At 44.1% G+C, this 18,110-nt stretch overlaps 1 pseudogene; it reads right to left on the reverse strand.

Annotated features, from left to right (window-relative positions):
- Window positions 1-525: 525 nt before the first annotated feature.
- LOC124240760 (spermatogenesis-associated protein 31D3-like) overlaps window positions 526-18,110 on the reverse strand; it is a 47,264-nt pseudogene continuing 29,679 nt past the window's right edge.

Below are 18,110 nucleotides of genomic sequence, written 5' to 3' on the forward strand. Positions count from 1 at the left end.
TTCTCCGAATATCCTCTGCAAACTTATGGTTGATATGAAAGGGTGATCATCTCGGGGTCCCCTGCCCTTCCTTGCCCACAGGTGAGCTGGTCAGGAGATGATGATCCAGGACAGGGGCTGAATTTCTTGTTCCCATTTTGTATCTGTGAAGAGATTTGGAGCTTCCTACAAAGGTCTTGAAGGCCCAAGATTTGGAGTCCACCTCAGAAATCAGGTTGGCTGAGGAGGGAAGGTGGGGATGGGACAAGGACTGGGATGCTGCATCTTTCAAATTAAAGATCTCTATGGATTCAAGGACCCTGCAGGGAAGGCCCCACAGCATCCTCATATGAAACCTTTTAATATGGGCTTGCAGCATCTGTCATGCACTGGAATCAATGAAGGAAAGCTCCTGGAAGGTATCCAGGGAGTCATCCTCACCCACTGATGGTGGCAAACTTCTCTGTGTTTTCTGGGTGTGGGATTTTGCAGACAGCAGCAATGTCTGCTTGACAGCATGCCATGAACTCCGCACAGTCCCAGGGAGCCAACCCTCATTGATTTCCTCAAACTCCTTGCCCAAATGTACTTTCAGGACATTTTCTATTTGTTTCTAACCTAGACTGCCCCTGAGGCCCTTGAATTTTTTTCCAACAGACTTGGCATGTGACTATGTAGATCTCTCTCAGAGTCATACCCTGGATCCTTATCTGAAGAGCTCTCTGGGTCCCTCAACAGATGATCTTTTGGCCCATTTTGTGGGCTATGTCACTGATCCAAGCATTTATGAGCTCCTCTCATAGAAGCTTCCAGGATGGCTCAATCCAACATTTAGATTTTTGTTCACAGAAACCCATGAGAGTCCATTATTTCCCTCTGACTCAGGTGTCTCTGGAAAATTGCTCAGAGTCATAATCAGTGACAGACACTCGTGGACCCTTCAGGACAGGCCCCACAGGTGTTGGATGAGCCTCTTTCAAAGGTGGTCCTCTAGTTTCTCTCAAACCTCATCACTAAGAGAAAACTGCAAGAAGGATGGAGATTGAAATATGGGCCTGGAACGCCCAATGTTAAGGAGAGTTGGGAGCTGAAGGACAAAAGTCTTCCTGAGATCTTTGGACCACAGAGGGTGAACCCCACGGACTTTCCTGTTGCTTCTGCAACACGTTCCATTCCAGGTATTGATTTTCAGATGAAATGAGAGACTCCAATTCATTCTGGAAACACACTCCACAGATCCTAATCTGAGGCAGAGGACCAATAGTAGGATTGGGAGTGGGGATTGAAGGTGGGCCTGGGGCTGGACCTGAGTGAAAGGTAGGGGCTTGGATTGGGGCAGGGTTTGAGGCAAGGCTTGAGGCTGGATCTCAGGCAAGGACAGAGGTAAGGGATGAGGAAGTACTGGGGATTCTTGGTCCATGGAGGAATTCGAGAGTCTGTTGAAAATAAAGATTGAGGAACAGTCACCTGAGACATGGTCAGCAGAGGGCGAGGACTTGCTGTGCAGAGACGAGATCCCAGGAGAGCTGGACATGTTTTTGCTGTAGATGGTCCTCTGAGGTCTTAGGATATAGAAGCTGCTGGTGCTTGTGCAGCTCCTTTGGTTTCCCTTTGCTGCTCCAAAAAGGAAGGGAGAGTGCCGAGTCGTGCTTATCAGCAATTGACTCCAACATTTTCCCTGAAGAATTTAGCTCATAGTCTGGCCTAAAATCTTTTGGAAAAGAATCCTTTTTATTTTCCTCTTCCTCCCACATCAGGAAATCACTCCTCTGTTGGCCTTGTCTCTCCAGGAGTGCCAGGACAGATGGGCTGAGAAATGAGAGGTTATCAGGCTCTACAAGGTTGGTTGGAGGGTTTCCCTCGAAAGACACCTCTGAAGAATGGAGGGCAAGAAACTCTTGACTGAAGTCACATTGTGCCAGGGTGGAAGGGAATAAGTCTTTGCCATGAGCTTGCCTCAAGGAGAATTCTCAAATCAACAGCCTCGAATGATCAGTGCCTCTGATTTTCAGGACACAAGTGGACCACCAACTGGGGCTATCCGGAGATGAGTTCTCCAAGACAGGCTTCAATAAAGTGGAAACTGATTTAAGTTGAGTCACAGTTAAAGGGCGGTCTGGTGGTGGTGAAACAGACATGGCTGGTGGTGTGTGATGACAAGCCAATGAATCATTGAGATTCATTGTCTGGGACAAATCTGGTAAGGGTTTGGTATCTTGGGAAAGGGTGGAGTCAAGAGAGAAGATGGTATGCAGAGACAAAGTAGCCTCTGTTTGGACAACAGGATCTGCTGTCTAAGGGTCATGTGGTGAGAGATGGGGAGAGGCAAAAAGTTGGTATGTGGAATGGTCCACGGGGAATGTGGCCTCTGGTTGGAGAACAGGATCCACTGTCTGAGTGTCATGTGGTGAGAGAAGGGGATAGGCAAGGGGTTAGGGTGGGGAATGGTCCACTGGGAATGTGGAATCCAAGGGAGGAAAAGGCTCTGGTAGCAAAGAGTGACCCAGTGATGAAAGTGAAAGAAAGTCAGCCAAGGGTGTCATTGGGTTAGGTGAGAGAATGGAGGGGGGCGGTGGGGAAGGCTCAGGCTAAGGGGCTGGTATTAGGTCTCCTAGAGGGACTGCTGAGAAGGCAGAGGACAGAGTACATGATGACTCAGTCACGGAAGCTGTGGAAGCCGGAGAGGACACAGAGAGGGTATCATCTTCCAGGTCCTCCAGGAGCAGCAGCCAATTGACCTCAGCAGTTGTGCTATTACACACCTCACAGGAGGGGTCTGGACAGAGCAGTTGACGAAAGTGGATGGTATCATGATGCTGGCCCAAGGGGCTGTGGGAGACAAGAGGTACAAAGCTGCAGCCAGGCTGAGAACAAGGAAAGGAGGACCTATGGTCTGGCAGAGGAGGGGCCGCCTGAAGCCTGCTGCCCCTTCACAATGCCCCACATCCATGACTTCACAGCACACTCAGCAGCCCTCACCCCAAGGCCTTCATTCACCTACCCGTTCCTATAGCAACCTCCCTCCCGTGACCCAGGCTTCACTGAATCCCTGGAATTGCACAGAACATGCTAAAGAGGGATCAGGAAAGAAGGGGAAAGACTAGTCACCTTTTCAGAATAGAAAGCAGCTTCCTTTTCTCCTCTCTTTCTCTCTAGTAATGTCTCCAACCTGGGAAACCAGGAGAGTGGGTTGTATATAATGAAGGTAGAAGCATAGGTGTTAGACAGGAGTCCCTTTATGGGAGACCTTAAGGGAGGTCTGAAAAGGCTCTGAAAGCCCCAAGAATCAGCAGGTGAGGTCAAATGGTCGATGATATTAACAAGGTTCACACGTGTATGTTGCTTCATTTATAAAGTACTTTCACATACATTATCTCATGTGATGCTAGAAACCACCATGTGAGGAGCACAGGTCAATGGTTACCTCAAAGAGGAACCTGATCATCCAGGAAGTCAAAGTACTTTCACAAGGTCAGGAGACAGAAGCTCTGACTCTCATCATCTCACATGGACACCTATTGGACTACACCCATTGTCCAGGTCCATCACTGCTTCATGCCCAGTGGTGGGCAGAGCAGGAATCTGAGAAGTGTCTTGGGTTCTGACTGCCTTCCCATGAGCCTCTCCTCTGAGGTCTCTGTTTTCTGAGAGGGACTGTTAGCAACCGACATCCTCAGAGATCATGGACCTGGGACCTCATGGAAAGGACAGGAAGAGTCACCTTTGGAGAGTTCAGGTGGAATAGGCAGAACCTTACCTCCCAATGTCCCACCTTTCCTTCTCGTGGCTCTGCCCTGATGCTGAGAACAAAAAGAAAAGAATGAGGGGCTGGGACTCATTTCTCTCATTCCTCTCTCTAGGAAACTCAGACATTCATTATCCAAGAATAGTATGACTCTCTTTCAATTATAGAACTTTGTGTTCCTTCCTCTCATTAATTTTTAAAGGTGATAAAATATTTTCAATTTTCCCCTCTTGAAAAACTCAAAGAGGAGCTGACCCCGTGGCCAAGTGGTTAAGTTCGTGTGCTCTGCATTGGCGGCCCAGGGTTTTGCAGGTTCGGATCCTGGGTGTGGACCTGGCACTGCTCATCAAGCCATGCTGAGGTGGCATCCCACATGCCACAACTAGAAGGACCCAGAGCTAAAGTACACAACTATGTACTGGGAGGCTTTGGGGAGAAGAAGGAAAATAAAAAATAAAATCTTTAAAAAAAAAAACTCAAAGAAGGATTTTTATCTCTGAAGTTCACACTTGATAGTCTCAGTCAGAAGTCCTCTGCTCAAGGAGGGCATAGACTCTGAGGCCAACAGTCACACCTTTGCTCCCTCAGACAGGACCCTGTATCCAGGGACAGAGCCCAGACTCCAGTCTCTGCTTAGAGGCTCAGCCCTGCTCTCTTGATCTGCCTGACACGAAGGAAGGCTTGGTCAAGTGATGCCTGACGTGGGAATGTGACTCACCATCAAGCGCTGAGAACTCTGTTCTCCTGCAGAGATCCAAAACTCTCTAAATAACCTAATCCAGGACTACAGAATCACTGAGTTTGGGACTTTTATCCTGGAATTCTCCCTCACACCCAGGTGGTCTGTGAGCTTCAAAAGGAATCAGTCCCAGCTGAGCCCCTAGCCCTGCCCTACCTCTTTCCCTAGGTGGATGACATTCTATCCTCTACTTACACTTCCCATCTTAGGTGTCTCTCTGAGCCAACCAAACTCACTTTAAAATGTGGGAATAGAAAAGGAAACGACAGTAAAGCATCACTGTTGGGGGCTCGCCCAGTGTTCCTTACCTTTTGGAAATCTTTGGTTTTCCAGAAGGTTCGTAAAGATGGAATCCCCACCAGGTAGCACAGGAACAGAAGGAGCAAACACAACCCACACAGGAAGGTGAGGTTGGGATGAGTATCCAGGAACCCAAAGCTCAGACATGACTCAATAGGGCTATTCAGAAATGAGAGAACATTCCAATGACTGAACTCCATTGTCTGAATCACAAGCCTGCCTGAAGCAACTGAGCTCTGAGAGTACAGACCCTTGGCTGTAGTCCCAGGCCTGCATCACGGAGCATTGAAGAGTCACAAAGGGTTTCTGAGGGTGGGGGAGGGGACAGCACGAAGAGGTGTGCCCACCGCCCTTCCCCCACCCACCAGCCCAACACATCTGTCCACCCCTCCTGGGCCTTCTAGGTCCCTCTACCCTACCTGTCATCCTATTTTCCAACTCCACCCTTCTATCGTATCATATGTTTACCTTAATGAAATTTTCTGCTTGTTCCATCTGTAACCCAGATATTACCTGGGTCCCCTTTACTCTTTGGAGAACTAGACTTGGGTGTCACCATTCTACTGCCTTGAAAGTCTGAAATGCTGCCTGGAAGTTTTGCTTTCACTCAGACTTTCACACTCAGGATCATATAAGTCCTCAAGTCCATCTTCCCTATAGAATGTTTTTGCCTTACGCAAACTCAGATATAGAACTTAAAAGTTCTTGTACACTGCTAAAAAACACAATTCAACTCAGTAAATGTGAAGATCTAATTGGCTTTATTAAATGATTCATGAATCAGGCAGCGTCTCACATGGCAAGCAGAGAGAAACTCTGTGGGGTCACACAACATGGAAGTTTTTTATAGTAATGAGGTGGGGATAAGGACAGGAAGTCATCAGCAAGGAAAAAGTGAAAGTTCATTGGAGGAAAGTAAAAGTTCAGGCAATGCCGGCTTCTCATCGGCTGAGCTGTGGTGTGTTTCCATTGGCTGGTCCTGTTGCTAAGCAAGAAGGAAGACTTGCTCCTGCTGGAGCAGTGAAGTAGTTGCACTTCCTGTTTGGGAGCAAGGTATGTCTCTTCCTGCTGGGGTCAGTAACTGACGCCTTCCTGCTTGGGATAATTGATGAGGAGTGGTAGGGTGTGAAGGCTCCCTCTACAGGCCTTCCTGACTCCAATTTTAGTTGAGGTTTCTTTTATTAATTTTAACAACACTTACTTAGTTCTGTGAATGTTGAATAGCAAATTTCAGTTTTTTGTTTCAGTCAGCCTATACCATCTTCAATCAGAGGGGTTGACTCAAATAATTAAAATGAATAATTCATTATTTGACATTCACAAAACTAAAATCAGTACCATACTTGTAATTAAGATGTTTTCAATAAACTCCTTGCAAGCTGCGTTCAGTACAGTGTTCTTTCAGTGAATGAGATACACCCTATCTGTAGTGCACGCAGTAAAGTCTTTAAGTAACTTGTAATAAAGATGTTCCTAAGAAGCTACTTAAGAGCTGCATTCAGCACGGTGTTCTTTCAGTGAAGGAAAAGGACGCCTTTTCTGTAATGCATGTAGTGAAGTGTTTGAGAGACTTTCAGTACAGTTATTTCTAAGAATCTACTTGAAAGCTGTGTTCAGCTCAGTGTTTTTTCAATAAATGGAAGTTATACACAGTGGATGATGTACGCTGTGAAATGTTTATCTACTTGTAATAAAGATGTTTCCATTAGGCTACTTGCAAGCCTCATTCAGTGCAATGTTCTGTCAGTGAATACTAGTGATAATCTGTAATGCATGTAGTGATGTGTTTAAGTAGTATTAAAGATGTTTGTAGAGCCAGCTCTGATGGCCTGATGGTTAAAGATTGGTGCTCTCACTGCTTCAGTGGCCCAGGTTCGTTTCCCAGTCACAGAACCACACCACCCATCTGTCAGTTGCCATGCTGTGGCGGTGGCTCACATAGAAGAACTATAAGGACTTACAGCTATGATATACAACCATGCACTGGGGCTTTGAGAGGGAAAAAAAAAAGAGGAAGATTGGCAACAGATGCTATTTTAGGGCAAATCTTTCCTTGCAAAAAAAAAGATGTTTCTATCAAACTATTTGCAAGCTGCTTCCAGCATGTGTTCTTTCAGTGAATAAAAGTAATGCCCATTATGTAAAGAATGTAGAGAAGTGTTTAAGAGACTTGTAATGAAGACGTTTCTAACAAGTACTTTAAAGCTGCACTAGCGCAATGTTCTTTTGCTGAATGAAAGTGATACTGATTCTGTAATGCATGATGTGAAGTATTTTAAATACTTTCAATAAAGACATTTGAATAAGCTACTTGCAAGCTGTGTTCAGCAGTGTTCTTTCCATGAATGGAATTGTACCCATTTCATAAGGCATGTAGTGAGCCGTTCATGAAATTTGTAATAAAGATGTTTCTAACAAGCTACTTGCAAGCCACATTCAGTACAGAGTTCGTTCAGTGCATGGATGCGATACACATTCTGTAATGCCTTAGAGAAGTGTTTACAATACAGGTGTGTGTCACTTAACAATGAGTATAAGTTCTGAGAGATGAGTCATTAGGCGATTTTGTCATTGTGTGAAGATAATAGAGTGTACCTACACAAATCTGGACAGTATAGCCTACTACACACCTGGGCCACATGATACTAATCTTATGGGACCACCATGATATATGTGGTCCGTCATTGACTGAAACGTCGCTATGGGGCACATGACCGTAAAAAATAAATGTAAATAATTAAATCTTAAAATGATCTTAGGGTAAGTCTGTAGCACTTATTTTTTTGAAGTTAGCGAAGGTTAAGCTGCATAAAGACCATCAGGACTTGCTGCACACACATACACACACATGCATCCTTTCACAAGCCAATGCAGTATTTTGAATTCCAGGAATAAAGTATTTTCCACTTTTTTCAATCTTTCATTTTTTATTTTGACTCTACTTTTTCTTACTCTACCTAATATAAAGACAGTCCTTGCCCTCTCCATCAGTTTCCTGACAGGTGTACACATCCCTGTCGTAGTCAGTGCAGGCTGCTGTGACAGAAATACCACAGGCTGGGCAGCTTAAACCACAAACATTGATTTCTCACAGTTCTGCAGGCTGGGAAATCCAAGATCAAGGCACCAGCAGATTCAGTGTCTGGCCAGGCTCACTTCCAGGTTCACAGACAGTTGCCTTCTCCCTGCAACCTCACGTGGTGGAAAAAGAGGGTGAGGGAGCTCTGTGAGGTCTCCTGTATGAGGACACTAATCCTCTTCATGAGGCTCCACCCTCATCACCGAACCACCTCCCAAAGGCCCCATCTCCTAATGCCATCACATTGGGATTAGGTTCCAACATATGAACTGGGGGGACACAAACATTCAGTCCATATACTCCCCAAAGGCCGGGATAGGTTACCTTGTGCTAAGCTGTTTATCCCTCAGCCCTCGGGTGGCAGGTGGGACCCAGGAGTGTGAAAGCCCAGGGCGGAATCTCGTCTTGTGCAGCCTCATCCGAGTGTCCTTGTGGGCCCTGTAAATATGATCTCTTCCTAAGAGCGCCTGCCACAAAAAAGGCTGAGAAGCTCTGCTCTGTATGATCACCCCACGTATGCTCAAAAATCAACCACCTGTCACGCTTTCTTCAGGCTCCTCTTGCCAGGTTTAAATAATCCCAGTACTTCCCTCCCCTCCTCCTACATCTTTTCCAAACTCCTTATCTTCATGACAGCTGTCCTCTGACGGGTCTCCTAATTTCTCACGTCTTTCTTAAGCTGTGATGCCCTTGTTCTGACACCCACAGCCCAGCACTGTCACCTGATCTCTGTGAAAGGGTGAGACAGCCTTCACTCTGGTGGGGTCTCCTTTCAGTTACGCAGGAACAGGTACCCTGCCTGGAGGACAAAACCTACCGGGAGGCGCCACTTCCTCCTCGCCTTGATAGGCAGCCTGAGCCAAGTTTCATTTAATAAATATTTACTGCTGGAAACCAGGAGACACAAGTACCTGTAGGTCATGTCTCTGTCCTTGAACCATGAGCTGCGGTTTTAGGGAAAAGCCCTGCACAGGTCAAGAGTGACACCACTGCACAGGAGAGGCCCCGGCACATCTGGGAACTGCCAAGCGATCTCCAGAAGACATCAGAGAAGGGACAGACACTGTGGGTGACAACTGCTCCAACACACCGGGCTCCTCAGGAGGGCGTCCCTGCAGCTCTCCCCTCTCCAGTTTCTGATACAAATCAACAAAGATGGTCAAAGAGCAGCTTGCCTCCTTTACAAGGGCACGTGTTGGATAAATATCCTTAACATACACCGAGTGCCTTCAGTTAACACCTACCAGAAGTTTCAATAAAAAGGCTTTTCCCCAAATGCTGGTACGATTCCTTTTCAGAACAAGGCACAAGATACTAAAGGTACAATATTTTGGGATTTTTTTCTTTTTGTACCACCAAAAAGAAACCCCATCGATGTTTAGTGGGAGAGGTCCATAGTTCCTGCTCCCCCCACACTAACATCAACTGTGAATAAGAAACTTACGTGTCTAATTTATAAAGCACTTTACTTGCCGTGATCTCAGTGGATTTTCACAACCGCGCTGGGACGCAAGCAGGACAGGTATTATTGTGACCCTTTTATCAATGAGTAAAACTGAAGCTCAGAGAGGGTGAGTGACTTCCCCAGATTGTTCAGCAAGTGAGTAGCAGAACCCTGACTACTGAATCCCCTACATCTTCAACGCTTCTATTTTAAACAATGTCAATAAGCGACTTCTTAAAATAAAAAGTGTGCCCGAGTCCTAAAATTAAAGCACTTGTGTGGCTAAGCATATTCACTTTGTCCATTAAATGCTGGCAAATGTGGGAAGTAAAGAAAAGCTATTTTTGTTATTCTGTCACCTCTTAGGTATCGTTTCCTTTTCCATCTCAACACCAGCGTCTTTATAGGTTTCCTCTATTGCCCTCTTAAAACCTGCTTTCAAGAACTATATTACATATGACTCTCAGTAAGGTGTAAATGGACAATAACAGTTCAAACGTCCCCCTTCCAGGAATACAGCTCACACACTTTACAACTCTCTCCCCCCTAAGCCCTGGAACAAAGCTCTCGCCAGAGCATTTCAGGCAGCCATGCAGAGGTGGCAGAGATGGCTTTTGGTAGCGTGAGATCTTCTCCCCACAGCCCCATAACATCTTCCCAGTGGACCAACGTCACCACAGAAGTCTGGTCCTGGATTTCAGATGGCACTTGCTTCTGTCTCCCAGGAGGAGTGTTTTCCACAGGCTCTACTAGAATAACGTGCTGCCATTGGAGGAGACTCAAGAGGGCTAAGTCGTTAGTTTGGGATTCTCAGACATTCTCAATTTTCTAGGGACAGTCCTCTCACATCCTGACCACTGTCCCTGGCATGAGCCACATGGGGGCAGCTGTTTTCAGGATACCAAAAAGCATGAAGAACAGATTCTGGAGCGAAATCCTTTAAAGCTGCATTTAAAAGAGTAGCTGTACGATGTCCTTCATTCATCCACACAACAAACTTTTGTCGAAATCTAGTCTGTAGTGTTTCTAGAAGAAACATCAACACAATAAGGCAGTGCCTCTGTCCTCGAGCAGGTCATGGTTCAGTAAGTGAGACCTGTAAACAGCTATGATAAAGTGACACGAACTGTAAAAGAAGTAGGAATGAGAACACAGTGAAAACACAGATATTCTCCTGCCAGGAGGCAGAGGAGAGAGGGGTCAGGGAAAGCTTCAGAGCTGGTGCCAAGTGAGATGGGCCTCATGACATCTCCTTCCCCTCCTCCTCTTCTTACTCTGCCTCCTCCTCCTCCTCCTTCTCTTCTTTTTCATCTTCTTCTTCTTACTTTATTTTTTTAGAGCAGTTTCAGGTTCACAGCAAAATTGAGCAGAAAATACAGAGTTCCCATATGTCCCCTTCCCCTGCAACACACACACAGCGTCCCCCACTAGCAACATCTGGCACCAGAGTGGACATTTGTTACAATCAATGAACCTACACTGACACATTATTATCACTCGAAATCCATTAGGCTTCACTCTTGGTGTTGTACATTCTATGGGTTTGGACAAACGTACAAAGACAGGTATCCACCACTGCAGGTATTTTCAGTGCCCTAAAAGTCCTCTGTGTTCTTCCTCCCCACTGCCTCCTGGGAACCCCTGATGTCTTTGCTGTCTCCATAATTTTGCCTTTTCCAGAATGTCATGTGGTTGGGAATCGTACAGTACACAGTCTTTTCAAATTGACTTCTTTCACTTAGTAATATGAATTTAAGGTTCCTCCATGTCTTTTCATGCCTCAGTAATTCATTTCTCTTTAGCACTGAATAATGTTCAATTGTCTGGATCCACCACAGTTGATTTATCCTGTCACCTTGGGTATCTTGGTTTCTTCCCAGTTTTGGCAATTATGAATAAAACTCCTATGAAATTTTTTAAAAAATCACTTTATTGAGGCCTAATTTACATACCATACAATTCACCCATTAAAAGTGTACAATTCAACAGCTTTTAGTATATTCACAAGGCTGTGCGTCCATCACCACAGTCAATTTTAGAACATTTTTTCACTATAAAAAGAAACCCTATTCCCCTTAGCCTTCGCCCTTTATCTTCTCATTCCCCCCAGCCCTAGGTTAGCACTAATCTACCTTCTCCATAGATTTGTCAGTTCCAGACATTTTATATAAATGGAATCATACAATATGTGGCCTTTTGTATCTGGCTTCTTTCACTTAGCATAATACTTTCAAGGTTTATTTATGTTGTAACATGTATCATTAGTTCATTTCTTTTTATGGTAAATAGCACTCCACTGTATGGATAGACCGCATTTTGTTTATACATTGATCTGTTGATGGACATTTGGGCTGTTTCCACTTTTTGGCTATTATTAATGAAGTTGCTGTGAACATTTGTGTACATGTTTTGGTGTGGATGTATGTTTTCATTTCTTGCTTATCCATGTTTGCAATAAGTTAAAGTCACACTTCATATATGCTTGTTGCTTTCTGAGATGTTGGTAGCATAACTATGTTAGACTCCCTGTGAAATGAGATCTTTGGGGTCTAAACGCAGTTTTTATCAAATGTCAGGGGGCATCAATTTGCCCTCCTGCCAACACTCTCAAAATTAGCCCTTGAATCAGCAGGAATGATGGTGATGTCTAATGCTTAACATTGGAAAATAATGTACACCTTATGTCCTCAAGGGTCCGTTCTTGGAAAGTCAGAAAGGGTGTAGGAAGAGGAAGCGCAATCCAGGCAGAGGGAACGTGAGCAAACTTGTGACATATGAGAGTAGATGTCGGGTCACGCTAAAGCACAGGGTATGTGCCTGAGGGTGAGAGTAGCAAGAAATTAGGCTGAAAAAGTGTAGGAGACTCAATTGTGAAAGACTTTGAGTGACAGTTTAGGAAGTTTGAACCTATGCTTACGGCAGTGGGAAGCTAGGTTTCCATAACCAGAAGAATGGCATACCCAGATCTGTGTTTTGGAAAGATGACTGGCAAAAGGGAAGCTGGCTGAGAGTTCATGGGAAATATGCAAATTAATCATTGTATCACATAGGACTCTTTCTTTCACAGACAATGGAAAATCAGATGAATTCTGGCGTAAGCAAAAAATTTTAATTTATTGGCTTATATTTCCCTACAATACAGGAGTAGATTCAGCCTCTGACTCGCCATCACTTGGTTCTGCTTTCTCAGTGTTAATTCATTCTCAAGCCAAACTTCTCTTGTGATCCTAAGGTGGCATCCAGCCAGGAAAAACAGAGCATTATTGTCCCAGTGTCCTCAACTCAAGCCCCAACATTCACGTGAATGGGACCAGCTCAGGACATAAGAACACCCCTGAGATACTTACTGGGAACCAGAGAATACCACTGGCCTCATCTAAGTCAGTGCTGCTCATAGTGTAGTCCACGGACCAGGGCCTGCTCCCACATTTTTGTTACCATCTGCAACAAGATAAGTATAGAAATTGAGGATGGTTACAAACTTTTATTGCAATTCGACAGAGTGATTAAATCTAATAATAAAAAATTGAGGCTTATATTTTGTACGTCTTTATTTTGTGTGTCATTTTTCCAGTGCTTCATTCATATGGTATTTTTCACAAGTATCAGTTCACAGTGTGTGGGGATGTGGGAGAGAAAGCAAACTGGGCCTTCACCACAGACAGTTTGAGGAACTGTGGTCTAATGTCCATGCTCCACTGTGAAGCCTGCGGGCAAGTCAGCATTCTGGAAGCACACAGGGAGACTTCGGGGAGATCCTTCCCTCTCGCCGTGAGAGGGGGCAAAACCAAATGTCCACTATAATCATGGGACCTAATCTGGACAGAGGAGGGGCACTCCCAGACTCACTTTAGCACTCCTATTTTCTCATGCTTTCTTCCATGATGACCTCCCCTTATTCATAGTCCCTGGTAAGAATGCACCCTGCGTAAGCTTTGGATAGGGCCATTTTAATAGACTAAACATTACACGGGCGTTCACCTACCGTCCCCATTGGAGCTTCTACTACTAGAATCAAAGCACTCGAATGGCTCTTCTAAGCCATTAAGAAAAAAACAACTTTGAACAAGACTAACACGAGGGAATTACTAAACTGAGCCGTGTCCCTTTGCCCTGCCATTGGCATTGAGGTACGGAAACCCTGTGAGCCCTAGAAGAGTCCGAAGGAAAATCATTTTTAAGACAAATTTCAGGGTCCTAAGTTTCTCATTAAAAATAAATTTTAGAAAATTGTTTTTGGTTATCTTGACAGGGTAGTTGTATAGCAAGGAAATGGGCGCGGCAATTTGGCAAAATTGTGGCTTTCATGTCTCTTTCAAAATAAAATGGAAACAAGAAAAACACAAAAATAAAATTAAAAAACATAATCTGAAAGTGTACTTTGATTGTTTTTCTAATTAAAGGTCTGCAATTAAAGTTTTGCTGGAGAGCAGCCTGTGTTTTTAATCTCACTGTCCACAGAGGGCTAACACAGACATGGGATCTGAGAGTCTCTTGCACTCAGAGCTGGAAGGACCTTGCAGAACCTTCCAGTCTGGCTTTCTCATTTTACAGATTGGAAATTGAGGCCAGAGTAGGTTTATTTTCTTCTTTATCCTTTCTTTCATGAGTGTGTGTTTCTCTTAAAAGGCTTGGAAACCTCATGTCTGTACAGTTTCAACATAATTTAGACCCTCAATCTGGGGCTTTTTTCTTTCCAGGGCCCTAAATCACCTTCCAGTATGAAGGCAAGGCCTCAACAATTGCCATATGTCATCCAGTGCTGCCTCAAAACGTGCAATTTTTTATTTTATTTTATTATTTTGCCAAGGAAGATTTTCTGTGAGCTAACATCTGTGCCAGTCTTCCCCTATTTTTTAGAATGTGGGCCACCAGCATAGCATGGCTGCTAACGGAACAGTGTAGGTCTGCACCTAGGAACTGAACCCAGGCTGCCGAAGAGGAGTGTGCTAAACTTAACCACTAGGCCACTGGGGCTGACCCTCAAAACGCGCAACTTTTGCTTAAGCAAACTTTATAAACAATTGGGATAATAATGCTTTTTTGTGAAAATCTAATGGAAATATAGTATATGCCTTCATGCCTTCTGCAATAAAATAAGGTGAATGTAACTTCCACATTGCCTGATGATGGAAGTTTAGTCTAATGAGCAATTGTGCTCCTCCAGAGGAACAGGTGTAGACGGTCTGAGACATAGACACAAATGCATATTGACTCCAGCCATGACCCCAAAACCTGTCATCATTAAAAATAATCCATCATTTCTACTTTAGGGGTTTACCTCTTTTCCTAGAGACACAATGACTGTTTATCAAATACACACACACAGTGTAAAACTGACCTGTGACAGAACTGCCTTTGGCAGGTCACGGGACCACCCTTCAGAGTCAATGTAGTTTGGATCACTTTCATCCTCTCAGGCCAAGGGAAGCACAGGGAGGGGACGGAACAGAATTATTGTTTGGTGGGTACTTACTTTCTATGTGCCCCAAACTTTCACTCACTTCATTTCTTAACGGTCCTGTGAGGGAGGAAATATTTTTCTCATTTTACAGATAAGGCTGAGCCCCAGAGAGATTAAATAACTTGCCCACGGCCACAGAGCTAAAAAGTGACAAAGTAAGGATTTGAACCAAGCTTGCTTTGGTCCCAGGCCTGCATCTTCACACTACACGATGCTGTCCCGGAGAGTAGTCACTGGGTCTTGATCTCTGACTCTTCTCCTCCACTGTCATACCAGCAGCTATCTTTTGCTGTTTAACAAACCAACCCAAAACTTAGAGGCTTAAAACAATAAACATTTTATTTAATTACAATTCTGTGATCCGGGCTTAGCTGGGTGACTCTTCTGTTGATCTTGCCAATGGTCACTCTTGTGGATTCATCCAGCTGGTAGGTCAGCAGGGGCCTGGGCTTGGCTGGGACACTGGGATGGCTGGGCTTTTCTCTCAGGGCCTCTCCCTCTTATGTGGCTTCTCCTATGGCCTCTCCACATAGCTCTAGCATAATAACAAAATTCTTATAAGGCAGACCAGGGCTCCTAAGAGCACAAAAGCAGAACTTCTTAAGGCTTAGACCGAGAACTAACACAGCATCACTCTGCCACTTCCAGTTAGTTAAAATAAGTCACAGTCTCAACTCAGGTTCAAAGAGAGAGGACCACACAAAGGCAACTACTGGGAGATGTGGATCACTGGGGGCCAGCAATGTGACAGTGGTCACCATAACCTTCTTCAACATTGGCATCACCAACTCTACAGGCTGCCATTTCTTCTGTTCCTAATAATTTTCTTATATCCAGCTTTTTTCTCTTCTCCTGTTTGTCCCTCCTTTCTTCTACCATTTCTCAGCTTTTCTGCATCATAACTAGCCTTCCTTAGCCAGCCACAAATAAAGGATTCCCTTCCTTCAGATCACGAACTGACAAATCACATCATGTCAACTCCGTCCTTCAGGTCGCCAGTCTTTGCAGCTCAAGTGTTCTATTGACAGAGATTCCTTCATTCTGGTTGTTGTTTTGTTTTGTTTTGCTTTTATATCTGAGTTCAAAGCTGGAAGTCTAGTTTAAAGCAAAACAGGACATTACTGCATTAAGAAGCAACTTAAGTGAATGCACTTAAATGCGTTGCCCTTAGAAACAAAATCTAGAATCTGTGATTGCCCTCTTTCATTTTACCTGCAGGAAGGCAAGATGTCCAGTTCAATGGTCAAGTCAACAAACCAACATTTACCACGTTTTTTACATGCTTTAAATTCCTGTAGCAGTCACTCACCAAGGCAGAGAAGGGAGAGAGGCCTGCAGGAAGCAGATCGTTCCCAGCATTACAATTCTAGTTGATAGCAGGCTGCCGCTTACAGCTAAGATGAGATCAGATTAAATTTTCATTGAATCATTCAACTTGTCTGAGCACTGCTTTCTGCTGTCAGGAGAGATTCAAGAGTACCAAGAATTAGCCCGGGCCAGGAGACCCAGCGGCACAGACACCACCAGCATGAGGAGGGCAGAGGAAGTGAGAAAAAAATTTACATAAGAACACCCAAGGTGCCGATCCTTGCAGAAAGGGATCATGAGTTTCCATTTGAAATATTAAGGAATTAAAATCAAAGTTGAAATAAAAGTTGAAATGGGAATTACGCTTCAAGAGTTTCTAAATCCGCTCACTGACAATGTTGATCATTGTTTATTTTATTCTGCTCCCTGCCACCGGTCACTGGCTCTTTGATTGTTGGATTACATCTCAACCAAGCATTTAGGTGCAAAAGTGAAAGGAAATTAAATCCAATTTAGCTATTTATAGTCTAAATTGCTCAAGCGAAGGAGGCAACTGAGATAAAATGTCTTTGTTGTTACTTTAGACCAATTCACTGACTCTAATCTTATCTGTGCTTGTAGTCACAAACATCAAATTTTATTGAGAATGTGCATAAATTCAGCCATAAGTGAATTATACATGAATTCATTACAACTCTCAAAATAATTTACACAAAATCCAATTAACATTCTGTGAAAATTTTGGAGAATCTGACTAGATTCTGATGGTCTCAGGAAGAAAAACTAGATAAGTTTATCAAAGAAAAATTTGAATAAAGAATATGAGATGGAACTAACAACACTAGGTATTTAACTATACTGTAGGGCTATGATAATTAAAGTAAGACGCTACTAAAAGAAGAAAAAATATAAAACTTCTACTTGTGAAAAAAAAGGTAGTATGAGCAACTGTTTTTTAAAAAACAACAGCAGACTGCGAAAATTACATTCAGAAAATAGGGCAAAATGTTAGCATCTTTAGGGTTGTTTAAGCCAGACCCAGGTCATAGTGGTTGATGAGGATTGAGGCCGCCCCAGGGAGAGAAGCCCAAGGCGTGCTGCCCTGCATACCAACCTATGTCACCCTCTGGAAACATAGGCCTTCCTGACCTGATCACATCTGATTCTTACCTGAAGTTATAGGACCACTCAATAACCACACCCCACCTACACTGATACCATTTTAATGACTTTTTTAACATAATTTTTCCTTTGTCTGGTAAAGAGATAACTTACATACCTATGCCTTAAATTTAGCCCTACCCTCAATCCATGTCTGCAGCCCTTCACTGCCCATGGGTCCTGTCCCCATGCTACTCCATGCTATTCTCTGAATGAAGGAGCACTGCTTCCAGACCTTGAGATTCCAAGAAATCTTTCTTTTGACTCCTCGGCTTGCCAAGCCTGCATCAGTGGTTAAGTACACGTGCTCCATTTTGGCGGCCCCAGAGTTCACAGGTTCAGATCCCAGGCGTGCGTTCTTGGGTGTGGGCTGAGCGTGGCTGGTCAAGCCATGCTGAGGCAGCATTCCATGTAAAATAAAGGAAGATTGGCATAGATCTTCCTCACACATACAAAAAAAGAGTTGATATCTTTAGAAAATGCATAATTTTATTATTATAATAAGAGAGAACATTTTCACATTTATTATTTGTTGATGAACTCTGTCTGTCCATGGCCTTTGTTCAGGGCAGCAAAATTAATCCTCCTAAAACCCCATTTTCTTCTGACATTTCCTTGTTACAGGAGTATAGTGTGAACAGAAACCTCATTAAAATGGAGTCAGGAGGCCACAAGGGGGAGCTCTCATGCCCTATCTAGATGGCAGAGCCCAACAGAAAGACAGACTCCCTCTTCTTGATGAGTAAGAGCTGTCAGCCAGTGTGAGACTGTCACAATTCAGCCAAGGAAAAGCGGCTACACTTGGAACTCTCAGTTCTTCCCATGAACTCTCCGTTCACAACAGCCCTCCCCAATCCTCGTCCCCTGTATAAAGGAGTTTCCTCTCCCTTT

This window comes from Equus quagga, chromosome 6, assembly GCF_021613505.1.
Source record: "Equus quagga isolate Etosha38 chromosome 6, UCLA_HA_Equagga_1.0, whole genome shotgun sequence".
NCBI classification, from domain to species: Eukaryota; Metazoa; Chordata; class Mammalia; order Perissodactyla; family Equidae; genus Equus; species Equus quagga.